This window comes from Chrysoperla carnea, assembly GCF_905475395.1.
Source record: "Chrysoperla carnea chromosome X unlocalized genomic scaffold, inChrCarn1.1 SUPER_X_unloc_2, whole genome shotgun sequence".
NCBI lineage: Eukaryota > Metazoa > Arthropoda > Insecta > Neuroptera > Chrysopidae > Chrysoperla > Chrysoperla carnea.
In genome coordinates, this window is record NW_025408145.1 from 115,554 (window position 1) to 133,633 (window position 18,080).

An 18,080-nucleotide genomic window follows, 5' to 3' on the forward strand; every position below is an offset into this window, starting at 1 on the left:
TACACTGATTTACGATATATATTCCGCGATATCCTTTATTATATTTAAAATTAATAATATTGATATACTAATAATAGATATATTCAAGCTATTAATATATAAAATTTTATATTAAATATGATATTAATAATTGTTTATTTTATTTTTTTGTATATATAAAAATAATTTACTCTTATTTAAAAAATTTGATGGCTCTCTTAAAAAGAGAGCCATTTTTATATGTTGATGTATTTTTATGTTATCAATTAAATAATATTTTCGATTTATTTATTTTGAACTTGTATATTTTGTAACAGCTTTAGTACCTTCACTAACAGCGTGCTTTGCCAATTCACCAGGTAATAATAATCGAACTGCGGTTTGAATTTCCCGACTTGTGATTGTTGAACGTTTATTATAATGTGCTAAACGTGATGCTTCAGCAGCAATACGTTCAAAAATATCATTAACAAAACTGTTCATGATACTCATAGCTTTACTAGAGATACCAGTATCAGGATGCACTTGTTTTAATACTTTGTAAATGTAAATTGCATATGATTCCTTGCGCTTCCTCTTCTTTTTCTTATCACTCTTTGATATATTTTTTTGAGCTTTGCCAGCTTTTTTTGCTGCTTTTCCACTTGTTTTTGGTGGCATTGTTACAAACAATTAATATACACAGATAGTTACAGAACACCAGTCAGTATATGTATGAGCGTGTCGTGTATACAACTAGCGTATTATATACGCGAAGATGGATATAACAATAAAAATGAATACTACTCTCTGATTGGCTGAAAATAATACTATAAGGTGATTGGTTTATTTTTAAAGTTTTATATTTTATAAATATTATAAATTAAAATACCCAAATAACATTTTAAACATTTATGTTACAATCCCCGTAACGTACACATCTGTGTGATTATATTTACAAAAAAAAGTATTAATTAAATAAATTTATTCGCTATGTCTGGACGAGGTAAAGGTGGTAAAGTAAAGGGAAAGGCAAAGTCAAGATCAAGCCGAGCAGGATTACAATTTCCTGTTGGAAGAATTCACAGATTATTACGAAAAGGAAATTATGCTGAACGAGTAGGTGCTGGTGCCCCAGTATATTTGGCTGCTGTTATGGAATATTTGGCTGCAGAAGTTCTCGAGTTAGCTGGTAATGCTGCCCGTGATAACAAAAAAACACGTATCATTCCACGTCATTTACAATTGGCAATTCGTAATGATGAAGAATTAAATAAATTATTATCTGGTGTAACAATTGCTCAAGGTGGTGTATTACCAAACATTCAAGCAGTGTTATTACCAAAGAAAACTGAAAAGAAAGCATAAATTAAAAACATTGCATTAATTTTTATAATAATAATACATCGATCATAGGCCTTTTAATAAAAGGCCACAAATTTATTTAAAATAAGAGTAAAAATTATTTTTATAAATAATATATTATAATATTTTTTTAAAGAATCAATTTAAATAATTATAAATTAATGATTCTTTTTTTTTTTTCTTTTTTTATATGTTATTATGGAAATAATTCATCATATTATGATGACATTTAGGTAACATATTATAAGAATATTCATAAAATATTATCAAAATAATATTGTATTATGATGATATTTAGACAAAATATTATAAGAATATACACAAAATATTATCAAAATAATATCATTAGATAACAAAACTGTTCATGATACTCATACCTTTACTAGAGATAAAAGTATCAGGATGCACTTGTATTAATACATATTATCACAACATCACAAAATATTTTTTAAAAGGAAAAATTTTTTTAAAATTATTATAAAATTTGATTGAATTAAATTTCAATTTATTTTTTTAATAATTAAAGAAAAAAAAAAAAAAGCATATAAACTTTCTATTGAAAATGTTATTTTAAACTAGATGGCCAAGTGAACTTCGTTACACAAACAATATATGACGTATTCGTTATTTAAATAATCAGTATCCTTTGATATTATATCAATACGTTACTCTCTTCTTTTGATACATATTAATAAAATTTCAATTTATAAGATTTTATGTCAATTATATAAATAATATTATAAATTTTCTAAATACATAAGTTAAGTAACAAAAAATTTGAATAACAAGATAAATTTATATATTATGTTTTAATACTCGATACTATAATATATCGCATCCGTTACCAATTATTCGGTATCCTTTGATTTATACACAGAATGAACTAAAAATATATATCAAATTTATTTTATTTATTTATATATTTAATATTATTATTATTATTTTATATTACAAAGTTTCTTAACGAAGCTTACAATGATTTCTCATATCGTACTTAACAAAATTATTTAGATCATATAAAATTTAAATTGTTAAAAAATTTGTATATTTATTATTATTATTATTTATTTTTATTAAAATTACATAACATAAAATTAATAATATTTTAATAATTATATAAATTAATTCTTGTTTAAAATAATCTTATATTAATCTCAACAAATACTCTAATAATATATTTTGTCATAAATTTTTTTATATTTAAAATAAATATTATAATATATAAATACTTATATCAGTATAAAATTTCTTTATATAATTATGAAAAAATTAATTTAATAGTTAATTATTGATATTAATGCATAAATAAAAGTATTTTCTAATGAAATATATTTTGTCAATGTTCGATTAACACATTTCATAATAATACGTTTTCATTATTGACAAAAAAAGTTTTTCTAAAAATGAAATCTTATACTATAATATATATATTTATATATTAAATTTTTTAATTATTTATATACTAATAATTTATAATAAATCGATATTAAATAAAAAATAAAAATATATACTTTTTAAGTTTACCTTAAAAATATTATTGTTTTGTATGATTGAAATAATTAATATTAAACTATGTTTATTAATAATTGTTAATAAAAAAATTAAATATATTTTAATTTATAAAATAAATATTATTATTAAATTTATAATTTATTATTTTATATATTATAGAAATTGAAAAAATAAATCATGTTTACTACGACAGTAAATTAGAAATACTATTTAATTTTTATGTGTTTTCTACATGGTACTTTGACTTACATAGGGACTTATATTATTGTGAATAATGATATAATTGAAAACCTTTATTTTTTATTTGATAGAATTATTATATTTTATCATTTAAATATTTATAATAAATACATTATTTTTATAAAGTAAAAAAATATGGCCGAAGAAAATTCTACAGCTGTTGCAGCAACTGCGGTTACTGCTGCTTCTACAACACCAACAAAAAAAGCAACAGCTTCTGGTGCTAAACGTACAAAACAACATTCAAAACCAACACATCCACGTACATCAGAAATGGTTGTTAACGCAATTAAAAATTTAAAAGAACGTGGTGGTTCATCATTACAAGCAATTAAAAAATATTTAGCTGCAAATTATAAAGTGGATTCTGATAAAATTTCACCATTTATTAAAAAATATTTAAAAGCTGCTGTAACTGAGGGAGCCTTGGTACAAACTAAAGGTAAAGGTGCATCTGGTTCATTCAAATTGGCTGCTTCCGCTTCATCTAATTCTTCAGCTAAATCAAAAGTATCCAAAAAAGAAAGTGGAGCAAAAGGTTCAGCAAAGAGTGCTAAAAGTAAACGGGCACCAAAAGAAAAGAAAGCCACAACTACATCATTGGCAGCCAAAAAGCCTAAAGCAAAAAAAGCGACTCCATCATCATCAACTGCTGCTAAAAAAGTTACTGCAAAATCATCAGCGGCATCAAAAAAAGCACCAGTTAAAGCAAAACCAGCAAAAAGTACAAAATCCGCTGCCAAAAGTAGCCCTGCTCGTAAACCGAAAGCACCAAAAGCTAAGAAAGCTTCTGTTGCCAAATCATCTCCTACAAAAATTAAAAAAGCAGCACCAAAAAAGAAATGATCTGTTACTTTAATAATATATTGAAATATTTCATTATTTTTGCTAAAAAATGAAAATAACATAGGCCTTAATACAGGCCACAAATTAATATTTGATAAGAGTAAATTATTTTTTGTATAAATATTTTATAAAATAATAGTTTAGAAACATTTGCCACAGTCAGTACCACGGATGGGTGGCCACTTGAGAATACTGTGTGCGGTTGCATTTTTATTTAAAATATATGGTATAATAAATAAGTATATATTTAAATTGATTACTTCATTGAAAATTTTAATAATATACTTTAATATTAATGATATTTATGAAAAATATATATTTGTAAAAATTTTCATTTATTACTGGCAACAGCCATACCACGTTGAAAACACCGGTTCTCGTCCGATCACCGAAGTTAAGCAACATTGGGCACAGTCAGTACTTGGATGGGTGACCGCTTGGGAACACTGTGTGCGGTTGCCTTTTTATATTAAAAATATATATTATTTTTCTTCTTTTCTTTTTTTTTACACACCATATATAAATATATGTTATTTAGAAATGTAAACCTTTTATATTATTCGTCAACAAATAAATATTATTTTTTGTATAAAATTTTATTGCATTTATAACTCATATCATGGTTACTTTAAAGCGAGAAGTTTTTTTAATATTTCAAATGAATATAAAATAATATAAATTTTATGAAATTTATTTATTTTTAGAAATAGCAATCGCTTATAATTATAACAAAATTTTAATAATGTTTAATTTTATTTCAATAATTTATATATATATATATATATATATATTTTTTAATAAAAATAATATACTCTTATTTAATAATATATGTTGGTCCTATATATAGGACCGAAAATATTTCTTATTTGTTTTTTTTTTTTTAAATTGTCATTTAAAACGCTTATGCACGTTCTCCACGAATACGTCTTGCCAATTGTATATCCTTAGGCATAATTGTAACACGCTTTGCATGAATTGCGCATAAATTGGTATCTTCAAATAAACCTACTAAATAGGCTTCACTAGCTTCTTGTAATGCCATAACAGCTGAACTTTGGAAACGTAAATCGGTTTTAAAATCTTGTGCAATTTCACGTACTAAACGTTGGAATGGTAATTTACGAATTAACAATTCAGTACTTTTTTGATAACGACGAATTTCTCGTAAAGCTACTGTACCAGGACGATATCTGTGTGGTTTTTTTACTCCACCAGTTGCTGGTGCACTTTTACGTGCAGCTTTCGTTGCTAATTGTTTTCTTGGTGCTTTACCACCAGTTGATTTACGTGCAGTTTGCTTGGTTCTAGCCATTTTCAAATAATAATGTTTTTACAAAAAAACACACAATTTTAAAAATTATATTCGACAATTTGATACTACAAAGTCAAATGTTTAAATGCGAAATAAATGTGTTGTATTTATATTTATATGAAATTTCAAAATTTTTGTTGTCATATCCTATTGGATAGCTATCAGAGTATGGACTAATCAAATTGTATAGGCGTGGCTTAAAAAATCTTTAATGCTTTATATAAAAAGGCACAATTGTACCGGCGCTCACATACATTACAATACTTGTGAGGTTAACACACGTGTTATCCGTTCGTTAAAATATTGTAAATAATTTTTTATTAAAATGACTGGCAGAGGAAAAGGTGGAAAGGGTCTTGGAAAAGGGGGTGCAAAACGTCATAGAAAAGTTTTGCGTGATAATATCCAAGGTATTACAAAACCTGCAATTCGTCGTTTAGCACGACGAGGTGGAGGAAAACGTATCTCTGGTTTAATTTATGAAGAAACACGTGGTGTACTTAAAGTATTCCTTGAAAATGTTATTCGGGATGCTGTTACATATACTGAACACGCAAAACGTAAAACAGTTACAGCTATGGATGTTGTATATGCATTAAAACGACAAGGTCGTACTTTGTATGGTTTTGGAGGTTAAGAAAATATAATAATTTACTTAAAATATTTAGTAAATTTATTAAAGAATATTTAATACATCCGATAAATTTAAACAGGCTTTCCTTTTTGGGAAGCCACTAATTTTATTTATATAAGAGTAAATAAATTTGTTAATAAATATAACATATTATATAATTTGTTTACAACAAATTATTTTGTTTATAACATACATTACCAAATATTTTTATTTATTTTTTTTTTTTATTGTAATATATCTGCAATAATAACTTATAATTTGTATATTATCTATTTTATTTTACAATAACTTATTGAATTTTTGAAAAAATTTTATTATAAATTAATATACTATTATATTTTTTATATATACAAGTTAAGAGTAACAAGTATCGATAGGAGATTATCGAATTTATAACTAATAAAACATTTCGCCTTAATCAAAGAAAATAAAGATTTTGCTATACCATTTTTTATACTTTCAATAAATAATTTATTATTAAATTTTTATTATTTCATTTATTTTTTAAAATTATTAAAAATATTTTTCTAATAATTATAAGCGTACATAAACAAGTAGTAAATGTAAAATGAAAATAATAAAGGTAATGTAATGCATTTGCATTACACTGATTTACGATATATATTCCGCGATATCCTTTATTATATTTAAAATTAATAATATTGATATACTAATAATAGATATATTCAAGCTATTAATATATAAAATTTTATATTAAATATGATATTAATAATTGTTTATTTTATTTTTTTGTATATATAAAAATAATTTACTCTTATTTAAAAAATTTGATGGCTCTCTTAAAAAGAGAGCCGTTTTTATATGTTGATGTATTTTTATGTTATCAATTAAATAATATTTTCGATTTATTTATTTTGAACTTGTATATTTTGTAACAGCTTTAGTACCTTCACTAACAGCGTGCTTTGCCAATTCACCAGGTAATAATAATCGAACTGCGGTTTGAATTTCCCGACTTGTGATTGTTGAACGTTTATTATAATGTGCTAAACGTGATGCTTCAGCAGCAATACGTTCAAAAATATCATTAACAAAACTGTTCATGATACTCATAGCTTTACTAGAGATACCAGTATCAGGATGCACTTGTTTTAATACTTTGTAAATGTAAATTGCATATGATTCCTTGCGCTTCCTCTTCTTTTTCTTATCACTCTTTGATATATTTTTTTGAGCTTTGCCAGCTTTTTTTGCTGCTTTTCCACTTGTTTTTGGTGGCATTGTTACAAACAATTAATATACACAGATAGTTACAGAACACCAGTCAGTATATGTATGAGCGTGTCGTGTATACAACTAGCGTATTATATACGCGAAGATGGATATAACAATAAAAATGAATACTACTCTCTGATTGGCTGAAAATAATACTATAAGGTGATTGGTTTATTTTTAAAGTTTTATATTTTATAAATATTATAAATTAAAATACCCAAATAACATTTTAAACATTTATGTTACAATCCCCGTAACGTACACATCTGTGTGATTATATTTACAAAAAAAAGTATTAATTAAATAAATTTATTCGCTATGTCTGGACGAGGTAAAGGTGGTAAAGTAAAGGGAAAGGCAAAGTCAAGATCAAGCCGAGCAGGATTACAATTTCCTGTTGGAAGAATTCACAGATTATTACGAAAAGGAAATTATGCTGAACGAGTAGGTGCTGGTGCCCCAGTATATTTGGCTGCTGTTATGGAATATTTGGCTGCAGAAGTTCTCGAGTTAGCTGGTAATGCTGCCCGTGATAACAAAAAAACACGTATCATTCCACGTCATTTACAATTGGCAATTCGTAATGATGAAGAATTAAATAAATTATTATCTGGTGTAACAATTGCTCAAGGTGGTGTATTACCAAACATTCAAGCAGTGTTATTACCAAAGAAAACTGAAAAGAAAGCATAAATTAAAAACATTGCATTAATTTTTATAATAATAATACATCGATCATAGGCCTTTTAATAAAAGGCCACAAATTTATTTAAAATAAGAGTAAAAATTATTTTTATAAATAATATATTATAATATTTTTTTAAAGAATCAATTTAAATAATTATAAATTAATGATTCTTTTTTTTTTTTTTTTTTTTATATGTTATTATGGAAATAATTCATCATATTATGATGACATTTAGGTAACATATTATAAGAATATTCATAAAATATTATCAAAATAATATTGTATTATGATGATATTTAGACAAAATATTATAAGAATATACACAAAATATTATCAAAATAATATCATTAGATAACAAAACTGTTCATGATACTCATACCTTTACTAGAGATAAAAGTATCAGGATGCACTTGTATTAATACATATTATCACAACATCACAAAATATTTTTTAAAAGGAAAAATTTTTTTAAAATTATTATAAAATTTGATTGAATTAAATTTCAATTTATTTTTTTAATAATTAAAGAAAAAAAAAAAAAAAGCATATAAACTTTCTATTGAAAATGTTATTTTAAACTAGATGGCCAAGTGAACTTCGTTACACAAACAATATATGACGTATTCGTTATTTAAATAATCAGTATCCTTTGATATTATATCAATACGTTACTCTCTTCTTTTGATACATATTAATAAAATTTCAATTTATAAGATTTTATGTCAATTATATAAATAATATTATAAATTTTCTAAATACATAAGTTAAGTAACAAAAAATTTGAATAACAAGATAAATTTATATATTATGTTTTAATACTCGATACTATAATATATCGCATCCGTTACCAATTATTCGGTATCCTTTGATTTATACACAGAATGAACTAAAAATATATATCAAATTTATTTTATTTATTTATATATTTAATATTATTATTATTATTTTATATTACAAAGTTTCTTAACGAAGCTTACAATGATTTCTCATATCGTACTTAACAAAATTATTTAGATCATATAAAATTTAAATTGTTAAAAAATTTGTATATTTATTATTATTATTATTTATTTTTATTAAAATTACATAACATAAAATTAATAATATTTTAATAATTATATAAATTAATTCTTATTTAAAATAATCTTATATTAATCTCAACAAATACTCTAATAATATATTTTGTCATAAATTTTTTTATATTTAAAATAAATATTATAATATATAAATACTTATATCAGTATAAAATTTCTTTATATAATTATGAAAAAATTAATTTAATAGTTAATTATTGATATTAATGCATAAATAAAAGTATTTTCTAATGAAATATATTTTGTCAATGTTCGATTAACACATTTCATAATAATACGTTTTCATTATTGACAAAAAAAGTTTTTCTAAAAATGAAATCTTATACTATAATATATATATTTATATATTAAATTTTTTAATTATTTATATACTAATAATTTATAATAAATCGATATTAAATAAAAAATAAAAATATATACTTTTTAAGTTTACCTTAAAAATATTATTGTTTTGTATGATTGAAATAATTAATATTAAACTATGTTTATTAATAATTGTTAATAAAAAAATTAAATATATTTTAATTTATAAAATAAATATTATTATTAAATTTATAATTTATTATTTTATATATTATAGAAATTGAAAAAATAAATCATGTTTACTACGACAGTAAATTAGAAATACTATTTAATTTTTATGTGTTTTCTACATGGTACTTTGACTTACATAGGGACTTATATTATTGTGAATAATGATATAATTGAAAACCTTTATTTTTTATTTGATAGAATTATTATATTTTATCATTTAAATATTTATAATAAATACATTATTTTTATAAAGTAAAAAAATATGGCCGAAGAAAATTCTACAGCTGTTGCAGCAACTGCGGTTACTGCTGCTTCTACAACACCAACAAAAAAAGCAACAGCTTCTGGTGCTAAACGTACAAAACAACATTCAAAACCAACACATCCACGTACATCAGAAATGGTTGTTAACGCAATTAAAAATTTAAAAGAACGTGGTGGTTCATCATTACAAGCAATTAAAAAATATTTAGCTGCAAATTATAAAGTGGATTCTGATAAAATTTCACCATTTATTAAAAAATATTTAAAAGCTGCTGTAACTGAGGGAGCCTTGGTACAAACTAAAGGTAAAGGTGCATCTGGTTCATTCAAATTGGCTGCTTCCGCTTCATCTAATTCTTCAGCTAAATCAAAAGTATCCAAAAAAGAAAGTGGAGCAAAAGGTTCAGCAAAGAGTGCTAAAAGTAAACGGGCACCAAAAGAAAAGAAAGCCACAACTACATCATTGGCAGCCAAAAAGCCTAAAGCAAAAAAAGCGACTCCATCATCATCAACTGCTGCTAAAAAAGTTACTGCAAAATCATCAGCGGCATCAAAAAAAGCACCAGTTAAAGCAAAACCAGCAAAAAGTACAAAATCCGCTGCCAAAAGTAGCCCTGCTCGTAAACCGAAAGCACCAAAAGCTAAGAAAGCTTCTGTTGCCAAATCATCTCCTACAAAAATTAAAAAAGCAGCACCAAAAAAGAAATGATCTGTTACTTTAATAATATATTGAAATATTTCATTATTTTTGCTAAAAAATGAAAATAACATAGGCCTTAATACAGGCCACAAATTAATATTTGATAAGAGTAAATTATTTTTTGTATAAATATTTTATAAAATAATAGTTTAGAAACATTTGCCACAGTCAGTACCACGGATGGGTGGCCACTTGAGAATACTGTGTGCGGTTGCATTTTTATTTAAAATATATGGTATAATAAATAAGTATATATTTAAATTGATTACTTCATTGAAAATTTTAATAATATACTTTAATATTAATGATATTTATGAAAAATATATATTTGTAAAAATTTTCATTTATTACTGGCAACAGCCATACCACGTTGAAAACACCGGTTCTCGTCCGATCACCGAAGTTAAGCAACATTGGGCACAGTCAGTACTTGGATGGGTGACCGCTTGGGAACACTGTGTGCGGTTGCCTTTTTATATTAAAAATATATATTATTTTTCTTCTTTTCTTTTTTTTTACACACCATATATAAATATATGTTATTTAGAAATGTAAACCTTTTATATTATTCGTCAACAAATAAATATTATTTTTTGTATAAAATTTTATTGCATTTATAACTCATATCATGGTTACTTTAAAGCGAGAAGTTTTTTTAATATTTCAAATGAATATAAAATAATATAAATTTTATGAAATTTATTTATTTTTAGAAATAGCAATCGCTTATAATTATAACAAAATTTTAATAATGTTTAATTTTATTTCAATAATTTATATATATATATATATATATATATTTTTTTTAATAAAAATAATATACTCTTATTTAATAATATATGTTGGTCCTATATATAGGACCGAAAATATTTCTTATTTGTTTTTTTTTTTTTAAATTGTCATTTAAAACGCTTATGCACGTTCTCCACGAATACGTCTTGCCAATTGTATATCCTTAGGCATAATTGTAACACGCTTTGCATGAATTGCGCATAAATTGGTATCTTCAAATAAACCTACTAAATAGGCTTCACTAGCTTCTTGTAATGCCATAACAGCTGAACTTTGGAAACGTAAATCGGTTTTAAAATCTTGTGCAATTTCACGTACTAAACGTTGGAATGGTAATTTACGAATTAACAATTCAGTACTTTTTTGATAACGACGAATTTCTCGTAAAGCTACTGTACCAGGACGATATCTGTGTGGTTTTTTTACTCCACCAGTTGCTGGTGCACTTTTACGTGCAGCTTTCGTTGCTAATTGTTTTCTTGGTGCTTTACCACCAGTTGATTTACGTGCAGTTTGCTTGGTTCTAGCCATTTTCAAATAATAATGTTTTTACAAAAAAACACACAATTTTAAAAATTATATTCGACAATTTGATACTACAAAGTCAAATGTTTAAATGCGAAATAAATGTGTTGTATTTATATTTATATGAAATTTCAAAATTTTTGTTGTCATATCCTATTGGATAGCTATCAGAGTATGGACTAATCAAATTGTATAGGCGTGGCTTAAAAAATCTTTAATGCTTTATATAAAAAGGCACAATTGTACCGGCGCTCACATACATTACAATACTTGTGAGGTTAACACACGTGTTATCCGTTCGTTAAAATATTGTAAATAATTTTTTATTAAAATGACTGGCAGAGGAAAAGGTGGAAAGGGTCTTGGAAAAGGGGGTGCAAAACGTCATAGAAAAGTTTTGCGTGATAATATCCAAGGTATTACAAAACCTGCAATTCGTCGTTTAGCACGACGAGGTGGAGTAAAACGTATCTCTGGTTTAATTTATGAAGAAACACGTGGTGTACTTAAAGTATTCCTTGAAAATGTTATTCGGGATGCTGTTACATATACTGAACACGCAAAACGTAAAACAGTTACAGCTATGGATGTTGTATATGCATTAAAACGACAAGGTCGTACTTTGTATGGTTTTGGAGGTTAAGAAAATATAATAATTTACTTAAAATATTTAGTAAATTTATTAAAGAATATTTAATACATCCGATAAATTTAAACAGGCTTTCCTTTTTGGGAAGCCACTAATTTTATTTATATAAGAGTAAATAAATTTGTTAATAAATATAACATATTATATAATTTGTTTACAACAAATTATTTTGTTTATAACATACATTACCAAATATTTTTATTTATTTTTTTTTTTTATTGTAATATATCTGCAATAATAACTTATAATTTGTATATTATCTATTTTATTTTACAATAACTTATTGAATTTTTGAAAAAATTTTATTATAAAAATTTTATTACTATTATATTTTTTATATATACAAGTTAAGAGTAACAAGTATCGATAGGAGATTATCGAATTTATAACTAATAAAACATTTCGCCTTAATCAAAGAAAATAAAGATTTTGCTATACCATTTTTTATACTTTCAATAAATAATTTATTATTAAATTTTTATTATTTCATTTATTTTTTAAAATTATTAAAAATATTTTTCTAATAATTATAAGCGTACATAAACAAGTAGTAAATGTAAAATGAAAATAATAAAGGTAATGTAATGCATTTGCATTACACTGATTTACGATATATATTCCGCGATATCCTTTATTATATTTAAAATTAATAATATTGATATACTAATAATAGATATATTCAAGCTATTAATATATAAAATTTTATATTAAATATGATATTAATAATTGTTTATTTTATTTTTTTGTATATATAAAAATAATTTACTCTTATTTAAAAAATTTGATGGCTCTCTTAAAAAGAGAGCCGTTTTTATATGTTGATGTATTTTTATGTTATCAATTAAATAATATTTTCGATTTATTTATTTTGAACTTGTATATTTTGTAACAGCTTTAGTACCTTCACTAACAGCGTGCTTTGCCAATTCACCAGGTAATAATAATCGAACTGCGGTTTGAATTTCCCGACTTGTGATTGTTGAACGTTTATTATAATGTGCTAAACGTGATGCTTCAGCAGCAATACGTTCAAAAATATCATTAACAAAACTGTTCATGATACTCATAGCTTTACTAGAGATACCAGTATCAGGATGCACTTGTTTTAATACTTTGTAAATGTAAATTGCATATGATTCCTTGCGCTTCCTCTTCTTTTTCTTATCACTCTTTGATATATTTTTTTGAGCTTTGCCAGCTTTTTTTGCTGCTTTTCCACTTGTTTTTGGTGGCATTGTTACAAACAATTAATATACACAGATAGTTACAGAACACCAGTCAGTATATGTATGAGCGTGTCGTGTATACAACTAGCGTATTATATACGCGAAGATGGATATAACAATAAAAATGAATACTACTCTCTGATTGGCTGAAAATAATACTATAAGGTGATTGGTTTATTTTTAAAGTTTTATATTTTATAAATATTATAAATTAAAATACCCAAATAACATTTTAAACATTTATGTTACAATCCCCGTAACGTACACATCTGTGTGATTATATTTACAAAAAAAAGTATTAATTAAATAAATTTATTCGCTATGTCTGGACGAGGTAAAGGTGGTAAAGTAAAGGGAAAGGCAAAGTCAAGATCAAGCCGAGCAGGATTACAATTTCCTGTTGGAAGAATTCACAGATTATTACGAAAAGGAAATTATGCTGAACGAGTAGGTGCTGGTGCCCCAGTATATTTGGCTGCTGTTATGGAATATTTGGCTGCAGAAGTTCTCGAGTTAGCTGGTAATGCTGCCCGTGATAACAAAAAAACACGTATCATTCCACGTCATTTACAATTGGCAATTCGTAATGATGAAGAATTAAATAAATTATTATCTGGTGTAACAATTGCTCAAGGTGGTGTATTACCAAACATTCAAGCAGTGTTATTACCAAAGAAAACTGAAAAGAAAGCATAAATTAAAAACATTGCATTAATTTTTATAATAATAATACATCGATCATAGGCCTTTTAATAAAAGGCCACAAATTTATTTAAAATAAGAGTAAAAATTATTTTTATAAATAATATATTATAATATTTTTTTAAAGAATCAATTTAAATAATTATAAATTAATGATTCTTTTTTTTTTTTCTTTTTTTATATGTTATTATGGAAATAATTCATCATATTATGATGACATTTAGGTAACATATTATAAGAATATTCATAAAATATTATCAAAATAATATTGTATTATGATGATATTTAGACAAAATATTATAAGAATATACACAAAATATTATCAAAATAATATCATTAGATAACAAAACTGTTCATGATACTCATACCTTTACTAGAGATAAAAGTATCAGGATGCACTTGTATTAATACATATTATCACAACATCACAAAATATTTTTTAAAAGGAAAAATTTTTTTAAAATTATTATAAAATTTGATTGAATTAAATTTCAATTTATTTTTTTAATAATTAAAGAAAAAAAAAAAAAAAGCATATAAACTTTCTATTGAAAATGTTATTTTAAACTAGATGGCCAAGTGAACTTCGTTACACAAACAATATATGACGTATTCGTTATTTAAATAATCAGTATCCTTTGATATTATATCAATACGTTACTCTCTTCTTTTGATACATATTAATAAAATTTCAATTTATAAGATTTTATGTCAATTATATAAATAATATTATAAATTTTCTAAATACATAAGTTAAGTAACAAAAAATTTGAATAACAAGATAAATTTATATATTATGTTTTAATACTCGATACTATAATATATCGCATCCGTTACCAATTATTCGGTATCCTTTGATTTATACACAGAATGAACTAAAAATATATATCAAATTTATTTTATTTATTTATATATTTAATATTATTATTATTATTTTATATTACAAAGTTTCTTAACGAAGCTTACAATGATTTCTCATATCGTACTTAACAAAATTATTTAGATCATATAAAATTTAAATTGTTAAAAAATTTGTATATTTATTATTATTATTATTTATTTTTATTAAAATTACATAACATAAAATTAATAATATTTTAATAATTATATAAATTAATTCTTATTTAAAATAATCTTATATTAATCTCAACAAATACTCTAATAATATATTTTGTCATAAATTTTTTTATATTTAAAATAAATATTATAATATATAAATACTTATATCAGTATAAAATTTCTTTATATAATTATGAAAAAATTAATTTAATAGTTAATTATTGATATTAATGCATAAATAAAAGTATTTTCTAATGAAATATATTTTGTCAATGTTCGATTAACACATTTCATAATAATACGTTTTCATTATTGACAAAAAAAGTTTTTCTAAAAATGAAATCTTATACTATAATATATATATTTATATATTAAATTTTTTAATTATTTATATACTAATAATTTATAATAAATCGATATTAAATAAAAAATAAAAATATATACTTTTTAAGTTTACCTTAAAAATATTATTGTTTTGTATGATTGAAATAATTAATATTAAACTATGTTTATTAATAATTGTTAATAAAAAAATTAAATATATTTTAATTTATAAAATAAATATTATTATTAAATTTATAATTTATTATTTTATATATTATAGAAATTGAAAAAATAAATCATGTTTACTACGACAGTAAATTAGAAATACTATTTAATTTTTATGTGTTTTCTACATGGTACTTTGACTTACATAGGGACTTATATTATTGTGAATAATGATATAATTGAAAACCTTTATTTTTTATTTGATAGAATTATTATATTTTATCATTTAAATATTTATAATAAATACATTATTTTTATAAAGTAAAAAAATATGGCCGAAGAAAATTCTACAGCTGTTGCAGCAACTGCGGTTACTGCTGCTTCTACAACACCAACAAAAAAAGCAACAGCTTCTGGTGCTAAACGTACAAAACAACATTCAAAACCAACACATCCACGTACATCAGAAATGGTTGTTAACGCAATTAAAAATTTAAAAGAACGTGGTGGTTCATCATTACAAGCAATTAAAAAATATTTAGCTGCAAATTATAAAGTGGATTCTGATAAAATTTCACCATTTATTAAAAAATATTTAAAAGCTGCTGTAACTGAGGGAGCCTTGGTACAAACTAAAGGTAAAGGTGCATCTGGTTCATTCAAATTGGCTGCTTCCGCTTCATCTAATTCTTCAGCTAAATCAAAAGTATCCAAAAAAGAAAGTGGAGCAAAAGGTTCAGCAAAGAGTGCTAAAAGTAAACGGGCACCAAAAGAAAAGAAAGCCACAACTACATCATTGGCAGCCAAAAAGCCTAAAGCAAAAAAAGCGACTCCATCATCATCAACTGCTGCTAAAAAAGTTACTGCAAAATCATCAGCGGCATCAAAAAAAGCACCAGTTAAAGCAAAACCAGCAAAAAGTACAAAATCCGCTGCCAAAAGTAGCCCTGCTCGTAAACCGAAAGCACCAAAAGCTAAGAAAGCTTCTGTTGCCAAATCATCTCCTACAAAAATTAAAAAAGCAGCACCAAAAAAGAAATGATCTGTTACTTTAATAATATATTGAAATATTTCATTATTTTTGCTAAAAAATGAAAATAACATAGGCCTTAATACAGGCCACAAATTAATATTTGATAAGAGTAAATTATTTTTTGTATAAATATTTTATAAAATAATAGTTTAGAAACATTTGCCACAGTCAGTACCACGGATGGGTGGCCACTTGAGAATACTGTGTGCGGTTGCATTTTTATTTAAAATATATGGTATAATAAATAAGTATATATTTAAATTGATTACTTCATTGAAAATTTTAATAATATACTTTAATATTAATGATATTTATGAAAAATATATATTTGTAAAAATTTTCATTTATTACTGGCAACAGCCATACCACGTTGAAAACACCGGTTCTCGTCCGATCACCGAAGTTAAGCAACATTGGGCACAGTCAGTACTTGGATGGGTGACCGCTTGGGAACACTGTGTGCGGTTGCCTTTTTATATTAAAAATATATATTATTTTTCTTCTTTTCTTTTTTTTTACACACCATATATAAATATATGTTATTTAGAAATGTAAACCTTTTATATTATTCGTCAACAAATAAATATTATTTTTTGTATAAAATTTTATTGCATTTATAACTCATATCATGGTTACTTTAAAGCGAGAAGTTTTTTTAATATTTCAAATGAATATAAAATAATATAAATTTTATGAAATTTATTTATTTTTAGAAATAGCAATCGCTTATAATTATAACAAAATTTTAATAATGTTTAATTTTATTTCAATAATTTATATATATATATATATATATATATTTTTTAATAAAAATAATATACTCTTATTTAATAATATATGTTGGTCCTATATATAGGACCGAAAATATTTCTTATTTGTTTTTTTTTTTTTAAATTGTCATTTAAAACGCTTATGCACGTTCTCCACGAATACGTCTTGCCAATTGTATATCCTTAGGCATAATTGTAACACGCTTTGCATGAATTGCGCATAAATTGGTATCTTCAAATAAACCTACTAAATAGGCTTCACTAGCTTCTTGTAATGCCATAACAGCTGAACTTTGGAAACGTAAATCGGTTTTAAAATCTTGTGCAATTTCACGTACTAAACGTTGGAATGGTAATTTACGAATTAACAATTCAGTACTTTTTTGATAACGACGAATTTCTCGTAAAGCTACTGTACCAGGACGATATCTGTGTGGTTTTTTTACTCCACC

General features: G+C 24.0%; 3 non-coding genes across 3 annotated transcripts; all 3 read left to right on the forward strand.

Annotated features, from left to right (window-relative positions):
• Positions 1–4,264: 4,264 nt before the first annotated feature.
• On the forward strand, positions 4,265–4,383 carry LOC123304087. The gene has a single exon (XR_006536139.1). It is a non-coding gene; the product is annotated as a 5S ribosomal RNA (ribosomal RNA).
• A 6,352-nt stretch (positions 4,384–10,735) lies between these two features.
• On the forward strand, positions 10,736–10,854 carry LOC123304088. Its single transcript, XR_006536140.1, has one exon. It is a non-coding gene; the product is annotated as a 5S ribosomal RNA (ribosomal RNA).
• A 6,356-nt stretch (positions 10,855–17,210) lies between these two features.
• Positions 17,211–17,329, forward strand: LOC123304089. The gene has a single exon (XR_006536141.1). It is a non-coding gene; the product is annotated as a 5S ribosomal RNA (ribosomal RNA).
• Positions 17,330–18,080: the final 751 nt, after the last annotated feature.